Below are 18,065 nucleotides of genomic sequence, written 5' to 3' on the forward strand. Positions count from 1 at the left end.
TCTTGATGAAGGGTACACTTTAACCATCACACAACACCCAAATTTTGAAATCAAAGAAGTGAAGGAAACCAAGGAAAGCACTGAAAAGGGGATTGTGACCAAGAAACCGAAGAAAATATCCATGAAAAAGAGAAGGTCAGAAAAAAACAATCCAACCTCTACACCAACAAGCAAGGTGAATCAAGTTAATCACAATAAAAGAAAGCTTGTTAGGAGGAATTTATATCAGGGGGCACTAATTTTCACCTCTCCCCCCTTGGAGACATTTCATTTAACCAACTGGAAAAAGAGGAAGAAAATTCAACAATCAAGTGTCAAGCTAGTGACATTAAAGAAGCGCATGTTGGGAGGCAACCCGATAATTTCGTATCCTTAGTTATTTTTTGTAGTAGTGATTTTCTTATTTATTTGATTTTTATTGAGTTTTTACTGTTTTTCTGATCATGCAGCTATTTTAGAACAGGAACCGAACACTTAAAAAAAGCACACGACGCGTACGCGTCATATGTGTGTACGTGAAAAATAAAATTTAACAGAGAGTTGGGCAGGAGTAGCGCTGGTAGTGTGCCTGGCGCACAAGCAAGTCCACGCGTACGTGTCGCTTGCGTCTTCACCAGTCCACACTTATGCGTCCCCCACGCGTACGTGTGACCCTGCAAATCGGCGTAAATGGGTGTAAGGCCAGAGAGTTATGATGGTGTGGGGCTGGAATTGCGCTGGGAGCACAAGACCCACCACGCATACGCGTCCCTGATGCGTGCGCGTCATTTTCCCACAATGGCCATCCACGCGTACGCGTCCCAGATGCGTACGCGTCCCAGACGCGTACGCGTCGCTTAAAATTCGCGCGATCCACCGGTATGCGTGCCTTACGCGTACGCGTCGCATGCGACGCCCAATTAAACCACCTCAGCGCCTGATTTCAAATCATCCACCCCCCAATCCAAATTCTCTCTTATTCTTTTATCTTTTTATTCTTCTTTCCTCATACTATTTGTTTTTGTTTTCAGTTCTTCTTTGCTTGAGGACAAGTAAACTTTTAAGTTTGGTGTTTTCGCTTCGCTTATGGCTTTTCTGTTTAATTTTATGGTACCAAAGGGAGGCGAATCATCTTCACGGAGGAGCACGGCCACTAGGATAACTGAGGTGGTTGAATTCCTTTCGTTCTATATTCCTTCCCACTCTTACTATGTTATGTTCCGGTTTTCTGCTATTTTGCCTCGTTTATTGCATGATCCTTTATTAGATAAATTCCTAGGTTTTAGTTTAGTTCTGTTATTTTCAAAATTTCTGTTAGTTGCTTTAATTCTGAAAGGTGTCCCATGTATTGCCCACTGAGCTTGAAATAAAAAAAAGGAAGAAAAAAGGGATGTAATACATGAGAAATTGAGTTTTTTTTAGAGTAGTCTCATTTAATCAAATGCGGTGGTGTTCTCTGTGATTCTTAATGCATGACATAAACAGTGCATATTTAAATTTGAATCAAAGAATATTGATGTATAAGGAAAAGAAATTTAGAGAACTATTATGAATTTTCTGAAATTTGTAAAAGTTTATCCTTGAAGCAAAAGAAACAGCAAAGAAAAAGAAAAAAAAAGGATATAAAAGCAAGGTCCAAAGCTCTGAGCATCAATGACTAGGGAGGTCAGACATGATTAAAAGCTCAAAGAGTTATTTCCCTAGTCATATGCTTGTGGTGTTCTTGTGTCAAGTAATCCTTGAGACAAAACATTTAGAGTCGAGATCAATTGCAATTAGCAGAGTATGCCAAAGGCTTTGAGCACCATTGTCTGGGAGTAACTGAAAGGAAAATCAGAACTTCAAAAGAGTTCCCCAGTTAAGTGCTTGTGGTGTTTCTGTATCAAGTAAAGCTTGAGACAAAACATTTAAAGTCACGGCTAGGCTCAAGGTGCAAAGAACCAAAGAAAAGAGAATTAAAGTAAATTTTGCTGTGTTCAAGGATTAAACTGAAGTACAAAAATTGGAGAATTCATAATATGATCCGGATTCTAATTCCGAATGACACTGACATCCCTCTGATTCAAAGGAGAGTGAGATGCCAAAACTGTTTAGAGTTACAATGAATAAACCCCATTTTTTAGAAGAGACATGAGCATAACTGAACTCTCATCTCTCATGCAAATTCACATCTTAATCATGTACTAATTTTGGTTGCTTGAGGACAAGCAACAATTCAAGTTTGGTGCTGTGATGCGTGAGCATCTTTCCTATCTTTTCCTAGTGAATTTTCATTTAAATTGTTGAGTTTAATTAAGAATTAATTATCTTTTAGCCACTATGGATGCTACTTTGAGTCTTGTGCAATTCTGTTTATTTTAGGTAGCATTTGGTTGGATTTGATGGAGCTTCCGCAGAAAAAGAGAAGAAGTCTATATAGAGCAGGAATGACTTAGAGGATGGAGAGGAAGCTTGCACAAATGGAATCAGCACAAGAATTATAGGAGTTGATAGCGAGGAGCGAAGCGTGCGCGTGCCTAACGCGTGCGCGTGATTTGGAAATTTGCTCAGCGACACGTGCGCGTACCTGACGACCTGATGCGTACGCGTGACACGGGAAGAAGACCATCGACGCATACGCGTGACTACGCGTACGCGTGACATGCGCCACGTGCAGAAAACGCAGAAAACGCTGATTTTAATTCTGATTTAAAATTTATTTTTATTTTAAAATAGAAAAAGATATTATTTTAGTTTTAGAAGATAGATTTTAAATTAGTTAGGAATATATATAAGAGGGGATTAGAACATTATTCCACTTTTCATTCCACCTCAGCCCAATTTACAATCCTAGTTTTCCACTCTAAACCAAGAGCAATTAAACCTCCACTGTTAAGGTTAGGAGCTCTGTCTATTATATGGATTGATACTATTATTTTTCTATTTTAATTCATGTACTGATTTATATTTCAAGAATTTTTTTCGTTCTTTATCTTATGAATTTGGGTGGAACGAAAGTATGACCCTCTTTCTAATTGAGTTCTTGTATAACTTGGAAAAGCTCTTTACTTGAACAACAGCTTGAAAACAATTTCTCCTAAATTCTAATTATCTGGATTTAACAGGATACGTGACATATAATCCTCTTATATTTGGGTAATTAGGATTTCTGTGTCATATAAACTAGAATTGAACTTCACCCTCTAATTGGAATTAAGTGACCAAGGAATTGGCGGTTGATGAATTTTAGAGGAGACTAGAAAGGTCTAAGGAATTAGGGTCTAGTCACATATAGTTTGCCATAAATTAAATCTTGCATGATTAAAATAGTTAGTAAGAAAAGTCAATCCGGAAAATAGATAACTCTAAAGCCATAACTGTTTCTCCATACATATTTCACAACCTATTTACTGCCTGCCTTCTGATATTTTGAATTTACTGTTTAATGCTTTTGAACTCTCAAACACTATTTTCTGCTTGCCTAACTAAGTAAATTAATCAATCATCGTTGCTTAGTTCATCAATCCTCGTGGGATCGACCTTCACTCACCTGAGGTATTACTTGGTACGACCCGATGTACTTGCCGGTTAGTTTGTGGACTTTAAATTCCGCACCAGCTACCAACGAAATGATCCCTATTTTAAGGAAAAATTCCTAACCGACGATAATGCCCCCACCAAGTATTTTGTATACTCCGGTGTTGTAATATTGTCTAGCCCGTCTTGTCTTCGCAAGTCGAGACTAGTACTACTTATGTATCTATTATGAATCATATGTATTTATTTCTGCATCCTACGATGTTCATCTGTAATGTTTCAGGTGTAAACGATTATTGTTTTGTTACTGTAACACCCTACCATACAGAGTCTTATGCTTAAGTCATAATTCCAAGATGGCAAGGTATTACGACCTCTAGAATAAAAATTTAGTACATATAGTAGTATGAATGATTGATTATAACTAGGAGCCTTGTAGAAAAAGGGGTAAACAAAAACCGTAACTCGAAAGTGCAACACTCCGATCGATAACGTAACGAGCAAAGGATAAGCTAACGTGAGATTATATATATACAAAGGAGTGTCAAAAACAGGAATATCAAGACTCAAAATCCGGTTGCGAAGATAACCGGTCCGAGCATAGCAATATATACATATAATAAAATAAAGAAAACCCCAAAGGAAACCCAAAGGGACACAAATACAGAAACCTATTCTCCAAAATCTCCTATAAGAGGAGTCATCACAGTTTGTATTATGTAATGGAGATAAAAGTATCTAAGCAAAATATATAAACCAAAACAGAGTCCCGAGAAGAAAAGATCTTCGCTAATCCAGAAGTCTCCAGCATGCTTCAGCGAGAAACCTCACGCCCTGCATTTGAAAACCACAAAATCCGCATGGGTGAGAACCAGAGGTCCCCAGCATGGTAACAGCTTCCACATATATAATACATAATAATAGAGGAAAGCCGAAGGCAATCCTAGAACTTCCTCCAGATAATATCAGAGCTTATAAATAAACTAAACCGTAAGTGGCAACTGACTAAAGATCCTTTAGTCTAACTAATACTTCCCTTTCCAATTCCTTCAGACCTCCCAACCACCAGCAGGAGTATAATATAACAAACACAGTTATATCAGACAAGAGATTTACAAATAGGAACAGATAAGACATTTAGACAATTAGCAAGTAATATGCAGTCAAATAGGCAATCTCAAACAATTCATATAGTATGCATATGATGAATGCCTGTCCCTAGTGGCTGATGATATCATCTGTCGGTTATAGAGCCAACCCGACAAGTCCTGGTAGCTAACCATTGGACTGTCCCTCTGTCGCGCATCCCCAACTCGAGTTATACTCATCATAAACTTGATCATAATCATGATCCATATCCATCACCCTCACTGGTGAATATTTACGGGGGCGAGCTCATCCGGGCCTTTCACAGTGCCCGGCCACACTTACGACATAGGGTCAAAAGAGCTTCGAGTCTCAACCTGGAGCACGTGGTGGCTAGCCACTGCTTCCTCCCAGGGAAACCCTCATCTCCGATGGTGGAAGTGCAAACATTCACAATTCATTCAACAGCATATATGCATTTATACTTAGCCATAATCATGGCTCCGTCGTAACACGGCAATAATCTAGCCATCCGGCTCACGGTTAAATCCATAACCAGCCAATTCATTAACAATTTCGGTCCTTCGGCCCATGGCACAACAAGCACTTCCACCGCCATCCTCCGCATCTCACATAATCATCTTTGATCCTCATTGATCATTCATTTTTCCCTTGCTTCACTCACAAGTTACCACATTTACTAGCCCCTTGCCTCATTGCTAGGCATATTATAATGATTTAAGATATAAGTGGTGAGATCGGAGGCTTAGAAGTATGAAATTTGGCTTTTAAAACTCAAAAATCAACTTTGGGATGAAAACAGGGCCACGCGTACGTGCACTCCACGCGCACGCGTGGATGGCCACAAAATCTCATCGACGCGCAAGCGTCATACGCGCGGACGCGCGGGTTGAAAAATAGCCAAACGACGCGCGAGCGTCAACCACGCGTACGTGTGGGTGCTCTTGCGCCCCAGGCACAAAACTGGCATAACTCTAGCACAAATCTCGGGAAAATGGCTGGGCATTTGGTGCAGCGCATCGACGCGCCCGCGCACACCACGCGCACGCGTGGATGGTGCTTTCTTGAAGAATGACATGCACGCGCCAAGTGCGCCTACGCGCGGAGGGTCATTCTGCTAAAAAATTTTCTAAGTTAAAAGCTGCAGAATTTACAGATTCAACCCCCAATCTTCCGACGGACATAACTTTCTCATTTTAAATCGTTTTTCACCCGTTCTTCGAACGGCATGGACATCCCGGGTCCAATTTCATTTCTAAATAGATTTGGCACAAATCAGAGATCCGTAGTCCAAGTTATATCCCGTCAAAGTATGCCCAAAAACTATGTTTTCATACAAAACCATAAAGTGCCATTTTCAAAACAAGCCACTTTCAACTCTTTTCAAAATCAATCAAAACATGCCAATTTCATCCCTTTTCTTTGAAATCAATCAAAATATACCAAAATCAACATCAAGCCATCCTCAACTCACACATTGACATTTTACTAAATTTCCCAAAATCACCATCTAACCCTTTTAACACATCTCAATCAAATGGCTAAAGGACAAACACAATATCATGTCATACATCCTCCCTCATCCCAATTTCCAATAATACCATTTCTAATCAACCATCATTATACATAATCAACATCATACTCACCATCAACATGGTACCACCCATCAATTCAACCTTAATCATTCATCAAGCATATATCACAACATGCATTTTCTCATATATCACACAATCAAGGCATCAATATTCATAATCACATATATGATCACATCATATATCTCAACCATTCAACAACATCAACAATTCAATGCCTATCTTAGGGCCTCTAGCCTAAGTATTTCCTACCACATTACATATTAGATATGGGAAACCGAGACCATACCTTAGCCGATTTCTCAAGCTCAACCGGAGCACTTCCAAACCACTTGTCCACAAGCTCTCAAGGTCTCAACACCTCCAAGAATAGATTTTATCACACAAAACCCTCTCCCAAGCTTTCCAAAATCACCAATCGAGCTCCAATATTCACATATACACAACCTAAGCCACAATCATCATACCCATACACAACATCTCAATACCCAATATCATAGAACAACAAATTATACTAGGGTTGAGAATCTTACCATACTCAAGGTCCAAGGAGACAAGATTAACCTTCTCATTCAAGAGAGTTGGGTCCTATAACATCAAAGAGCCCAAAATCTGAATATTTTACCCATGAAACTCAAAAACAAGGGCTGGAATTTCGAAGAGCAAAACGTGGCTTACCTCAAGATTAATTGTATGGGTTTTGTAGAGCTCTCCGCGGTGAACGCGTGGCCGCAAACGGTGTGGCAATCGAAGCTCTAGATCAAAAGTTATGGTGGTTTGAAGATCAACCAAGGGAGAGAACTTGAGAGAGTGTTCTTCCCTCCATGGCCTCCATTTTCAGCGTGTGTTTGTGTGTTGTGAGGAGAGAGAGTGCTGAAAACTTTGGGTCCGGTTGGCCCGGTTTAGTCCGTTCGGTCCAATCTTGGTCCGATTTCTATAAAATTGGTACCGAAATTCTCGTCTCACTCTCCTCTATCATATTTAGCCATAAAAATAACATTTTTGGCTTTCTAGAATAAATTCTCATTTATGGGTTAATTAGCCGTTAATTAACCGGGTCTTACAGTTACCTTTTCCTTCATAGGCTCCTAGTTAAACTATATTCCTTCAAATATTATGTATGTATCTTTGTTTTTAGGCGTCATAATGCCTCGCCACCTTTGAGTTATGATTGCAGCGTAAGGGCTTGTGTGGTTGGGTGTTACAGGATAAAATAACTAACTAGTAGTGAGCTAACAAATTATCAAATTTGAAATGAAATGTAGCAAATGAAGCAAGAGTTAAAGCTTTGGTGAACACATCAGCCACTTGGTGTGAGGATGAAACAGGAAGTAGCTTTAAAGTCCCATATTGAGTTTGATCCCGAACTGTATGACAGACAATTTCAATGTCTTTTGTCCGTTCATGGAACATTGGATTTGCCGCAATATGAAGGGCAGATTGATTGTCACAGAAGAGAGTAAAAGGGAGCTGAGATTTAAAACCAAAATTGCCAAGAATATATCAAAGCCAGACACGCTAAAGCTCGACATTCAGTATCGATTGAGAGCGAGGAACCACCGTTTGCTTCTTGCTTTTCCAAATGATAAGAGAAGAGCCAAGAAAAAAACAATATCGAAATTGATCGATGGGAATCGTTACATGGTCCCCAGTCAGAATAACAATGGAATTTCAAATCACTCATGCAATTAAATAAAAGACTAGTGGCCGGAGTCTGGAGACCCCTTCAAGTAGTGAAGCACCTGTAGTTAGGGCTGCACTCCAAAAGGACCTGATATGGCTAAAATCTCGAGCCGATCCACACTAATCACATCAGATCAAATCCAATATCCACACTTTTTGTGCTCTGATCTGATCCATACATTTGCATATATGATCGGATTTCAGATATATTCGCAAAAGTAAAAAAATATTAATTTTGAAAGAATCAACAAAATAAAAAAAAATAGAAATTGGAACCTAAATCTCTAATTTGGCATCAATATTTACACTAAAATATATCAATTACAGCCATAACAACAATAACAAAGATATACATTTTAAAAATTATACACATTTTTTTAACAGTAGAAAGAGAAACAATTTTTCAGAAGTGAAATTAGCAAAATCATATCAAGAAACAACAAGCAAAATAGATATGCATTTCAAAAATTAAAGATCAATAAAATAAAATAAAAACATATTTGGAACCCTAATTGAGCAGAAGCAGATCTGCATTGGAGAAGTAATATGTTTTCCCTTTCACGACACACCTCTCGAGGTACTCCGTATTCCCTCACCCGATCGCTCTATAGGTAGTGTTCAGCTATGAGTGTCAACCAGTCTTTCCATCAAGGCAGCTTAAGGTGATCGAGAAGACGGATCTCACAGTGAAGTTCCGGACTACACTACCATTAGAAAACTCTTTCCGCTAGTGGTCTCTCTCGGTTGTTCGCCGATTCAAGTGGTACGTGAGTTGATGCGCTACAGCAACTTACTACCTATTAAGAGAGCCTAAATTCACAAGCAGAAGGAAGAAACTGCAAAACAATGAGGATGCGAGCGACGAAGAGCAGCGACAAATGGTAAGCATACGAGCGAGGAGCAGCGGCGAGCGTGCGAGAGAGGAGCAGCGACAAGCAGAGACGATGAACAAAGATGACAACCACGTCGATGGAGAAGACGACGACGCGACGATGGAGACAGAGAGGTAGACGTGGTCTTAGTGGTCTAAGATGACGATGGAGGAGATGCGAAGATGAACGACACATTGGTAATGGAGGTGAACGACAGTGAATGGGACTGGGTCTGGGTGAGAGAGGAAAGAAAAAGTAGCGTCGTTACTGAGTGTCAGTGTTAGGGAATTAGGGACTTAGGATTTTCTTAACTATAATATTTGTATTATGGGTGCAGATTCGCAAATCTATGGATCAAATTCGCAGATATCATGGTAATATCTGCTATCTGATCCTATCAGAGTGCGGATCGGATAATATCCACAAAAATGCGGATTGAATGCGGATAAATTCCACGGACATGAGGGTATTATCCAATCCATGTGTATCCCTACGTGCAGTCCTGCCGTGAAATGTGCATCTATGGCACAATCATGGGCACAATCATGGTATTGACTTAATTTGCTAACAGCGAAGAAAATATCAGGCCTTGTGTTGGTCAAATAGATCAAGCAACCAATCAGCCTTCAATTGGGAGTAAGATCGGATATTGCAGTACCTGAGGTTTTTGAGAGTAATTTCGAATAATCAATAGGAGTATAGGTCAGTTTGGCATCCAAGAGATTGAACTCCTCAAGTAAATTGAGCGTATACTTATGCTGAAGAAATACCAATGGCGCTTTTGGTCACTTCATCCCAAGGAGGAAATTCAAATTTCCAAGATCTTTGATGCTAAAATGACCATCAAGTAGCTGCTTCACTCGCTCAATCTTAATAAAATCATTGCCGAAAAGAACTAAGTCATCCATGTAGATGAGAATGGCTGTAAAACAGCCATTAGAAGACTTGGTGAATAGAGAATAATCATATGGTGACTGGTGATAACCAGATTGAGTGAGTGTGGAGCAGAGCTTGCTATTCCACTGTCTACTGGCCTATTTCAGTCCATGGAGACTCTTTTGAAGCTTGCATACTATATTAGGAGTTATCTTCAACCCGGGGGGAACCTTCATATAAACGTCTTCAGCATGATCACCATGTAGGAAAACTGTATTAATGTCTAATTGATGAAGGAACCAATTTTGTTTTGCAGCAATGGCTAAGAGAATGGTAGAGTAGTCATTTTGATGACAGGGTTGAATGTATCAAAATAATCCAAGCCAACAGTTTGATTGAAACCCTTCGCCACCAAACGAGCTTTATGTCTCTCAATGGATCCATCCAGGTTATACTTGATTTTGAAAACCTACTTGCACCCAATTGCTTTCTTTCCACGAGGGAGAGAAGTAAGAGTCCATGCCTTATTCTTCTCAAGAGCCTTCAACTCAGCAGTAATGGCTTGTTTCCAATAATCTTGAAGAATAGCCTGTTCATATGTCCTTAGTTCTATGTGTGTAGAGATGGCTAGAGAGAGTGCCTTGTGAGAATCAGATATACTGTCATAGCACACAAAATTGGAGATAGGATTAGTTTTCTTGGAGGAATATGATGAAGCTACAATTGTGGAGAGTTGTAAACAATGAAAGTCCTTGAGATAGGCAGGTTGGCGTCTCTTTTGATGGGATCTTCTAAGGTTTGGGGCAATATTTTGCGTAGGAGCACTGTTGGGCTATATAGGTACTTAAGAATCTACTATTGAATGCAATTCATAATCAAGAATAGATTTAGTGCCTAATGGTATGGATGCATGTTTTGTATTAGAGGCAGGTGTTAATACAGAATTAGATGCACTGGAATTGGGAGGATTAGAGGCAATAGGAGGTTGAATGATGCATATGTCATCAAAATTATTAAACCTTTGAAATGGCATGGATGCTTGTTGTTTTTCAATATAAAAATCTGATTTATGAAACAGGAAATGAGATTCATAAAATTCCACATTTCTTGAAATAAATGTTTCCTTTGTGTTTAAATCAAATAAAATATAACCTTTTGTGCCCGATTTTATACCTAAGAAAACACATTTCCTAACCCTTATATCTAATTTCTTCCCTGAGATAAAAGAGTAGATGCAAACGCTACACATCCAAAAACTTTAAAGCATTGAATGTTTGAAAGTTTGTGAAATAAAATCTAATATGACATCTGATTTTTTATAGTTGAACTTAGAACTCTATTCATTATGTGGATAACATTGGCTACTGCAAAATTCCAAAGACATTTAGGAAGATTGCTTTTAAAAATCAAAGCTCTTGTGATGCTCAAAATATCATAGTGTTTTTTTTATACCACACCATTCTATTGAGGAGTCTCAACACTATGGGTATAATAAATTATCCCTTTGGATTTAAAATAATCTTAAATAGCAAACTCTCTGCCATTATCAGATCTTATACATTTCACTGTCTTTTGGAATTGAGTTTCAACTAACTGTACAAAGTGTTTAATAAATTCAGAAGTTTGGGATTTATTTTTCATAAAATAGAGCCAAGTAAATCTACTAAAATCTTCCACAATTGTTAAGAAATACTTGTGTCCATGTATAAAGGGGTAGCAATAGGGCCCTAAATGCCAACATGTATAAGACCAAATGCACTTGCTGATTTCATAAGATTATAAGTATAAGAAAACTTTTATAGTTTTGCAAAGGGACACGAGTCACAAACCAAGTTATTCTTTGGACAAACTAGAAAAGGGAATTTGTTTTTCATACTAAGTAACCTATCTGATGATATATGAGCTAATTTAAAATGCCAAATGTTAGGATCCTTTGTGTGAATAATAGTTTGTATGAGTGACGTTTGTTGTGGTATTTCTGCACCTAATTGTCCTACAGGACAAGCTTTGTCTTTCAATGTATATAACACCATGTTGTTCAGCAACTCCAATCATATTCAAGGAAAGGAGATCCTGCACCTCACAACCAGTGGCATGAAACAAAAAATGACAACACAAGGCGTGAGCTGTTTTTTAAACAGAGATAATATTGAAAGAAAAAGTTGGTGCAAATAAAACATCAGTGATATATAGGCCTTGATTAAAGATGATAGTCCCACATATGGTTGAAACTGTCTCTGAACCATCTGATAACTTGACCAAAATAGGAGCAATCTATTTATAAGATTGAAAAAAATTGTGAGAAAATGATACATATGCAGTAGTGATTTGCAAAAGCAATGAAAAAATTGTGCTCACGTCCAAAAATATTTTCATCAACATGATTTGGGATCACACTCCAGAATACATATCATTAAGACTTCTTAGGAACCAAATTGCAAGTGGTTCTTTCTTATACTGTCTTATCATTGTCAAATCACACCTGCACTATTATCCATATTCATAGATTGGGATAGGTCTAATCTCATTGAGTTATTCCCAAATCCCTTTCTGTTTAGTATAATATGCAGTAATTCTCAAATCTTCTTGTTTATTACAGAACAATTCCTCTTCCAGCTCTACAATTCTGAACAAGTCTCCTTGGTAAAATTTGTGTTTTAAATCTTCCCAGAGTTCATAAGCATTGTTACACCACATTAGGATCGGTTGAGTCAAAAACTCATCCGATCTGAACACTATGTTTACTTGCGGTGCGGTTTGGATTGGATTGGATTTACAGTTTTGTAAATTAAAAAAATTAAATATATATAACAAGTCTCAACATTAAATTTTAAATAACCAATGATGACATAGCAAGTCTTAACAATATCTTAAAAAACCAACGATAACATAACAATAGAAATAAAATTATAGGTTAGTTAAAATAAATAAATAAATCACATTTTGAACATAAAACATCTATTAAATAATAATAATACATGAAAAATATAAAAATGTATAACAAATTGAATATGTTATAAGTATAATTGTAAACATAATAATAAAATAATAATATTATAACACATTGTGCGATTTGGATTGGATTTGATCTGTTGTGAAAAGTAGATCCGAAATCTGATCCGATCTAGCGGTTTACAAAAAATAAAATCCAATCAAATCCGAATTAGTGTGGTTTTAATCGGTTTTTAGTTTGGATTGGATTAGATGAACGGTTTAATTTGGATCGGTTTGGATTTGAACACCCTACACCACATTACACTGGGCTTAGTGATGCGTGTAACCAAGATAACACAAAATTATTGCATCTATTCCGTGCCTCAAAGGTAAAATTGGTCTTATCAGGTTTGGGTAGTGTACCATCTATGCATCTGACTTTAATTTTTTTCTTAGAGAAATCAGCATAGACCTAGCTCAAGTGTGATAGTTCTGAGTGGTTAAAGGTGTAGAAGCCAGTGATATACTTGGAATCTTAGCATGATGCAGGAAGAAATGGCTTGATAGGTCCTAACCAGGATTTACTGCTGCGCGTGTCAATTGTGCCTGATATGCTAAGAATTGTGCCATCATTTGCACAAAATTCTCCATGTCGGTCAGTGAGAAGCCTCGATTTGCTTATTTCTCACAAAACATTGGATCAATCAATTCGCCCCATGGATTATCCATGATGTATGCTTGCTTAAACACAAAAACTAGAGCTGGAACTCGAATCTCTTTGCACCTTAGGGAGCACGCGAATTTCACCACCTCCATGCTCACTGCACCATGTGAAAACTCAATTCATCCAAGCTTGAGTCAGTGAGAGTATGCGAAGGAAGAGAAATAAGAAATGGAGATAAGAGAAAAGACGAGAATTTAGGGAAGAACAAAAATGGGATTCTAGAATTTGGTTAAAAGTAATTGATCTCAAAATATTCAATGCAGCAAAATCGGTTTATATACAATTCATCTAATTATAGTTAAGTTATACTATAGTTAATCTAGCTAACTAATTATGGTTAAAATGTAACAAAATCTAGCTACCATATATAGAGGGTAAAATAACTAACTTGCAGTGAGCTAACAAATGATCAAATTTGAACAATATACAATTAATGAAATTCAAGTAACTGTGACAATTATATGTTACTGTGTTTAATAGGACCCGTATGACCTAGTTTTTAATGTTAGACCAATCGTTGTTATCTTTGTTGTTGAAAACGTAACTTCTTGATTCAGTGATGGTGACTTCAGAGGAGGATGAAGGGTAGTTGGTGTTTAGGGTTGGTGGTGCTGATGAAGAAGAAGTAGAGGTTGATCGGCGAGGTTGGGTTCTGCTTTTATTTTTGAATTTTTGCATTGGTTGTACGATGTTGGTGTTCTTTTTGGACTTGCACATCGAAACCTAATTCAAATATCAAAAGATCACAAGTGCACGTTCTTTATAAAAGGAAATTCAGCAAGCCAAGTTCGTGTTCTGTTTTGCTTTATTTTTCGTTTCTTCATTGCCCGATTATCGTTACTATTTTTTCTTCTGTGTTGTTCTCTATGTTTGGTGTGGTGCAACTTGGAATAGGGACTCGTGATTGTAGAGGAACTATTTGTACATTTTCTTTAAGAGTAGCCAATTTCAATCAATATTATAACATTCTTGATATCCTTAATAGCTATATGTCCTGTTCTTTGTTCTTCTAAGCATTTTAGAGAGAGTTTGAAGTATGACATTCATATACATTTTCTCCTCTAGACGAGGAGAAAAAAATGATCAAACAACGACAAAAGAGAATTGCATAATAGGTAGAGAAAAGGGTTACTTCAGCTATAACTTTCATGAGTTAGAGATTAAAATGTCTCATTCAATCCGAATGCACGAGCAAATTCAACTTTTCTTTTTTGGTCATCAAGCACATTCAACTTTATTTTGACATACATCTCCACTCACACACACTAAACCTAACTATGCTGAAATTCAATTTTGGGTGTGGCTTGTTATGAGGCAAACAGGTTTGCCACTCACACATTGCCTTAGCCATGAGAAAGTTCAACTTTTTTTAGACGTAGGTAGGGCTGGACAGACCTGACCCGACCCAGAGAGATCCAAGATTCAAACACTTCCCCCTTTCTCTACTCCCTCCCTAATCTAGCTAATCCTTGTTTCTTCAAAATCCTCGGTTACTCATGAAACTTGAAGTTCACTACTTTGAATGGATCTTCCATTATTGAAGGAGGTTGCATGCACTCAGAACGTCACTTTAAAACGGTTGGGAGTTGTCGCTGAACGCTACCACTTATTTCGACTCTATCTGCGCAGTGCGTCGGTCAGGCCTCGCCTCGAGGAAGACGGGGTAGCACTGGGGCATGAGGATCGACAAATAGAGAAGTTGCGACTTGAGGGTAGGGTGAGATGGACACGGCCACTGCTGTTAATCGGTGGCTTGAGGGAGATGGTTAGAAGCAACGTCTCTGGGACTGCCTCTCATTGGTTTTGCTCACTGGCGACGGACGGGACAGCGGAGCTCTCTTACTCCAATTGTAGGGGAGCAGATGCTGGGTTAGGCTCTAAAAGGGAGGTGACCTAGGCTTTTCCTTGGTTCCGAAGGTGATATGATCCCAATTTGTCAATCCTTACAATGTTTGCTATTTGATTTGATGGCAAAGTTGCCCAATTGTTGTTGAGTTGTTCCTGCAATTTTAGGTATGCTAGAAGGTGAGCCGGTTGATTTCCTTCTCGGGGGGTCCAAGTTGCACAACCTTAATGTCTTGGAATATAGGATCTATATCGCACAAAGTTTTGTTTGATTTGAGAGCTTCCACCATTTGTAAGCAATCTGACTTTATAGTTACCTTTTCCATGTTTAGATTGGCTGCCAAAATAATTACTTCTCTAATTGCCCATGCTTCTGCTGCTAGGCTAGAGATTGCTTGAAAGGTTAAAGCTTTTCCACCTCTAACTATCTCATTACTGTCTCTGATGACCGTTGCTGTAGCCCCTTTTTTTGTAACGGTGGAAAATGCTGCACCAACATTGATTTTGAGCCAGCCTTGAAGAGGTGGTCTCCATCTCACTAGTAAAATTCTTTTGCCTTTTTACCTTGCTTCCTTACTGTTTTGAGGGTTTAAGGACTTATGGATATCTTGTTCTAGGATCTTGGCTTGTGTAAGAACAACTATTGGATTAGGATTTATTTTTTGGAATATTTTGTTATTTCTCAGTTTCCAAATTGTCTAAGTCGTGATGCCAATCCTGGTCAAGTTCTCTCTTCCATGTCTGTTGTGCCTCCTGCTTTTAGTTTATTGAATTCTTCTAGACGACATAGCCAGGGAAAGAATGTTTTTCTTAATAGGTGTGCATTGGGTTTGTGTGCCAAACCATACTGCTCTAGCCCAGTCACAAAGCAAGAGTGCATGTTTCTCAGTTTCTTCTTCCTGCATACAAATAGGATAAATATTGCAATATTGCAATTAGTTAATTTTTTTCATTAAATTTATTTTTACCAGAAGAATATTGTGTGCTGCTCTCCAGAGGAATACCTTCATTTTTTGCGGGACTCTCCCTTTCCAAAGGTCTTCTAATCTAGTGCTTTCTGATGGCCTGCTGCTTGATGCCATATCCACTTCTTTCTTTGCTATATGATAACCAGTCTTCACTGTGTATTCCACATCTTGTTTGAACTGCCATACCAACTTGTCTTGGCTAGCAATCCTGCTAACTGAAATTTGCAATATTTTCTCCGCTATGTAGGTCAAAAACAAGCTTTGGATCTTGGTTATGTGCCAATCTCTTGAAGCAGTCAGGAGCTTTCTTACTCTTAGATCTTGGTAATTCTCCCTATTCAGGGCATAAGTTAAACCATGAATCCAATTGTCTCCCCAAACTTTTATTTTATCACCTTGTCCTATGTTCCATTTCGCATACTTTTTGAGAATCTCCCTCTCCTGTAGGATGCTGTTCCAAATCCAGAATCCTTTCCTTTATTTTTTAGCCTTAAAAAATCACAATTGGGAAAGTAGATGGCCTTGGGTGTTTGGGCCCATATAGCTTCTGGATTTTTAATGATTCTCCATGATTGTTTTGCCAGCTGAGTCGTGTTCTGGTGTTGAAATTTCTTGAATCCCAAGCATCCATCCTTCTTGCTTGTGCATAATTTATTCCAAGATTTCCAATGTATTCCCCTTTCTTTCCCTTGACTTTTTCATCAGAATTTAGCCACTTTTGCACAAGGTTTGTTGCAAATTTTTTTTTGAAAATTTTAGAATACTCATGATATAAGCAGGGATGGCTTGGATGATTGCTTTGATGAGAATCTCTTTCCCCGTTTAAGTTAGTTAGCTTTCCTTCCATCCTTCTATCCTTTCCATAATCCATTCTCGAGATTTCTGCTTTATTCTTTTCCATTGTGCTTGTAAGCCCAAATACTTTCTCGGGTTGTCCCATGCTGGGATATTCAGGATTTGCTCTATTTTGACTCTAGTCTGTATGGTGACTTGGCTACCGAAAGTGATCCTGGATTTCTCTAGATTGATCTCTTGTCCTGAGGCTGAAGTGTATCTATTCAGAATTTGGATGATTTGGTAGATCTCATCTTTTGCACCTGAAAAGATAATACCAAGGTTGCGAAAATTGAACCGATAAAATGATCGGTTCAACAGTTTAATGATCTAACCGTGGTCTAACTGGGATTCAACCGATTTTGTTAAATATAAAATAAAATTATAAAAAATTAATATATAATTTTCAATATTAAAATTTAATAAATTTTCAACTAGATAAACACAGGAATCACTTACAATATAAATTGCATATAACAAATTAAAACTTTAGCCATAAAAAATATACCTTCAAATTCTTTAGAAATTCTTATGAAGTACATTATCTCAAAAAAAAGTTTGCTGTAGTTATTGGCATCAATGTATAATTTAATTTTTTAAAATCAACAAAATTATTCTAAAAAATTTAACAAAAGTACCAGCAACCATTAACAAAAATACTCCGGAAGTAATAAAACAAAAGAATAACAAAAGCAGCAGCAACCATATTTTCTTCAGTTAATCAACAGAGTTAAATAGTTAATCCAATTGAATGTTTTTTTTTACAATTACAATAATCAGAATTTAATCTATCCAACCATCAAAATCCAAAAGATAAAAAATAGAAAATCATAATCATGATAATTAACAAAATAAAAAAATAAATTGAACTACCGAAGAACTCAAGAAAGAGGGAGAGCAACATAATCAATCTCTGTAATTTTTTACGGCGGCAGAGTGAGACGGCGAAGAGTCCACGGCGGCAGAAAGTAACGTTTGAACTTCGCTGTGAGCTCGACAAAGAAAGTGATCGAAGACAAAGACGGGCAAAGACGACGAGGACAAAGACGAGTTCATGGAGGCCGACGACGACAAGGGTTGAAGTGGCTTGACGACATGACGAGGACAGAGACAGCGACGCCAACAACAGCTCCGA

At 37.9% G+C, this 18,065-nt stretch overlaps 1 long non-coding RNA gene across 1 annotated transcript; it reads left to right on the forward strand.

Annotated features, from left to right (window-relative positions):
- Positions 1-14,288: 14,288 nt before the first annotated feature.
- Positions 14,289-17,289, forward strand: LOC112776921 (uncharacterized). The gene is made up of 3 exons (XR_011877799.1): positions 14,289-15,200; positions 15,297-15,420; positions 15,512-17,289. It is a non-coding gene; the product is annotated as an uncharacterized lncRNA (long non-coding RNA).
- The last annotated feature ends 776 nt before the right edge of the window (positions 17,290-18,065 follow it).

This window comes from Arachis hypogaea, chromosome 19 (assembly GCF_003086295.3).
Source record: "Arachis hypogaea cultivar Tifrunner chromosome 19, arahy.Tifrunner.gnm2.J5K5, whole genome shotgun sequence".
Classification (NCBI taxonomy): domain Eukaryota; kingdom Viridiplantae; phylum Streptophyta; class Magnoliopsida; order Fabales; family Fabaceae; genus Arachis; species Arachis hypogaea.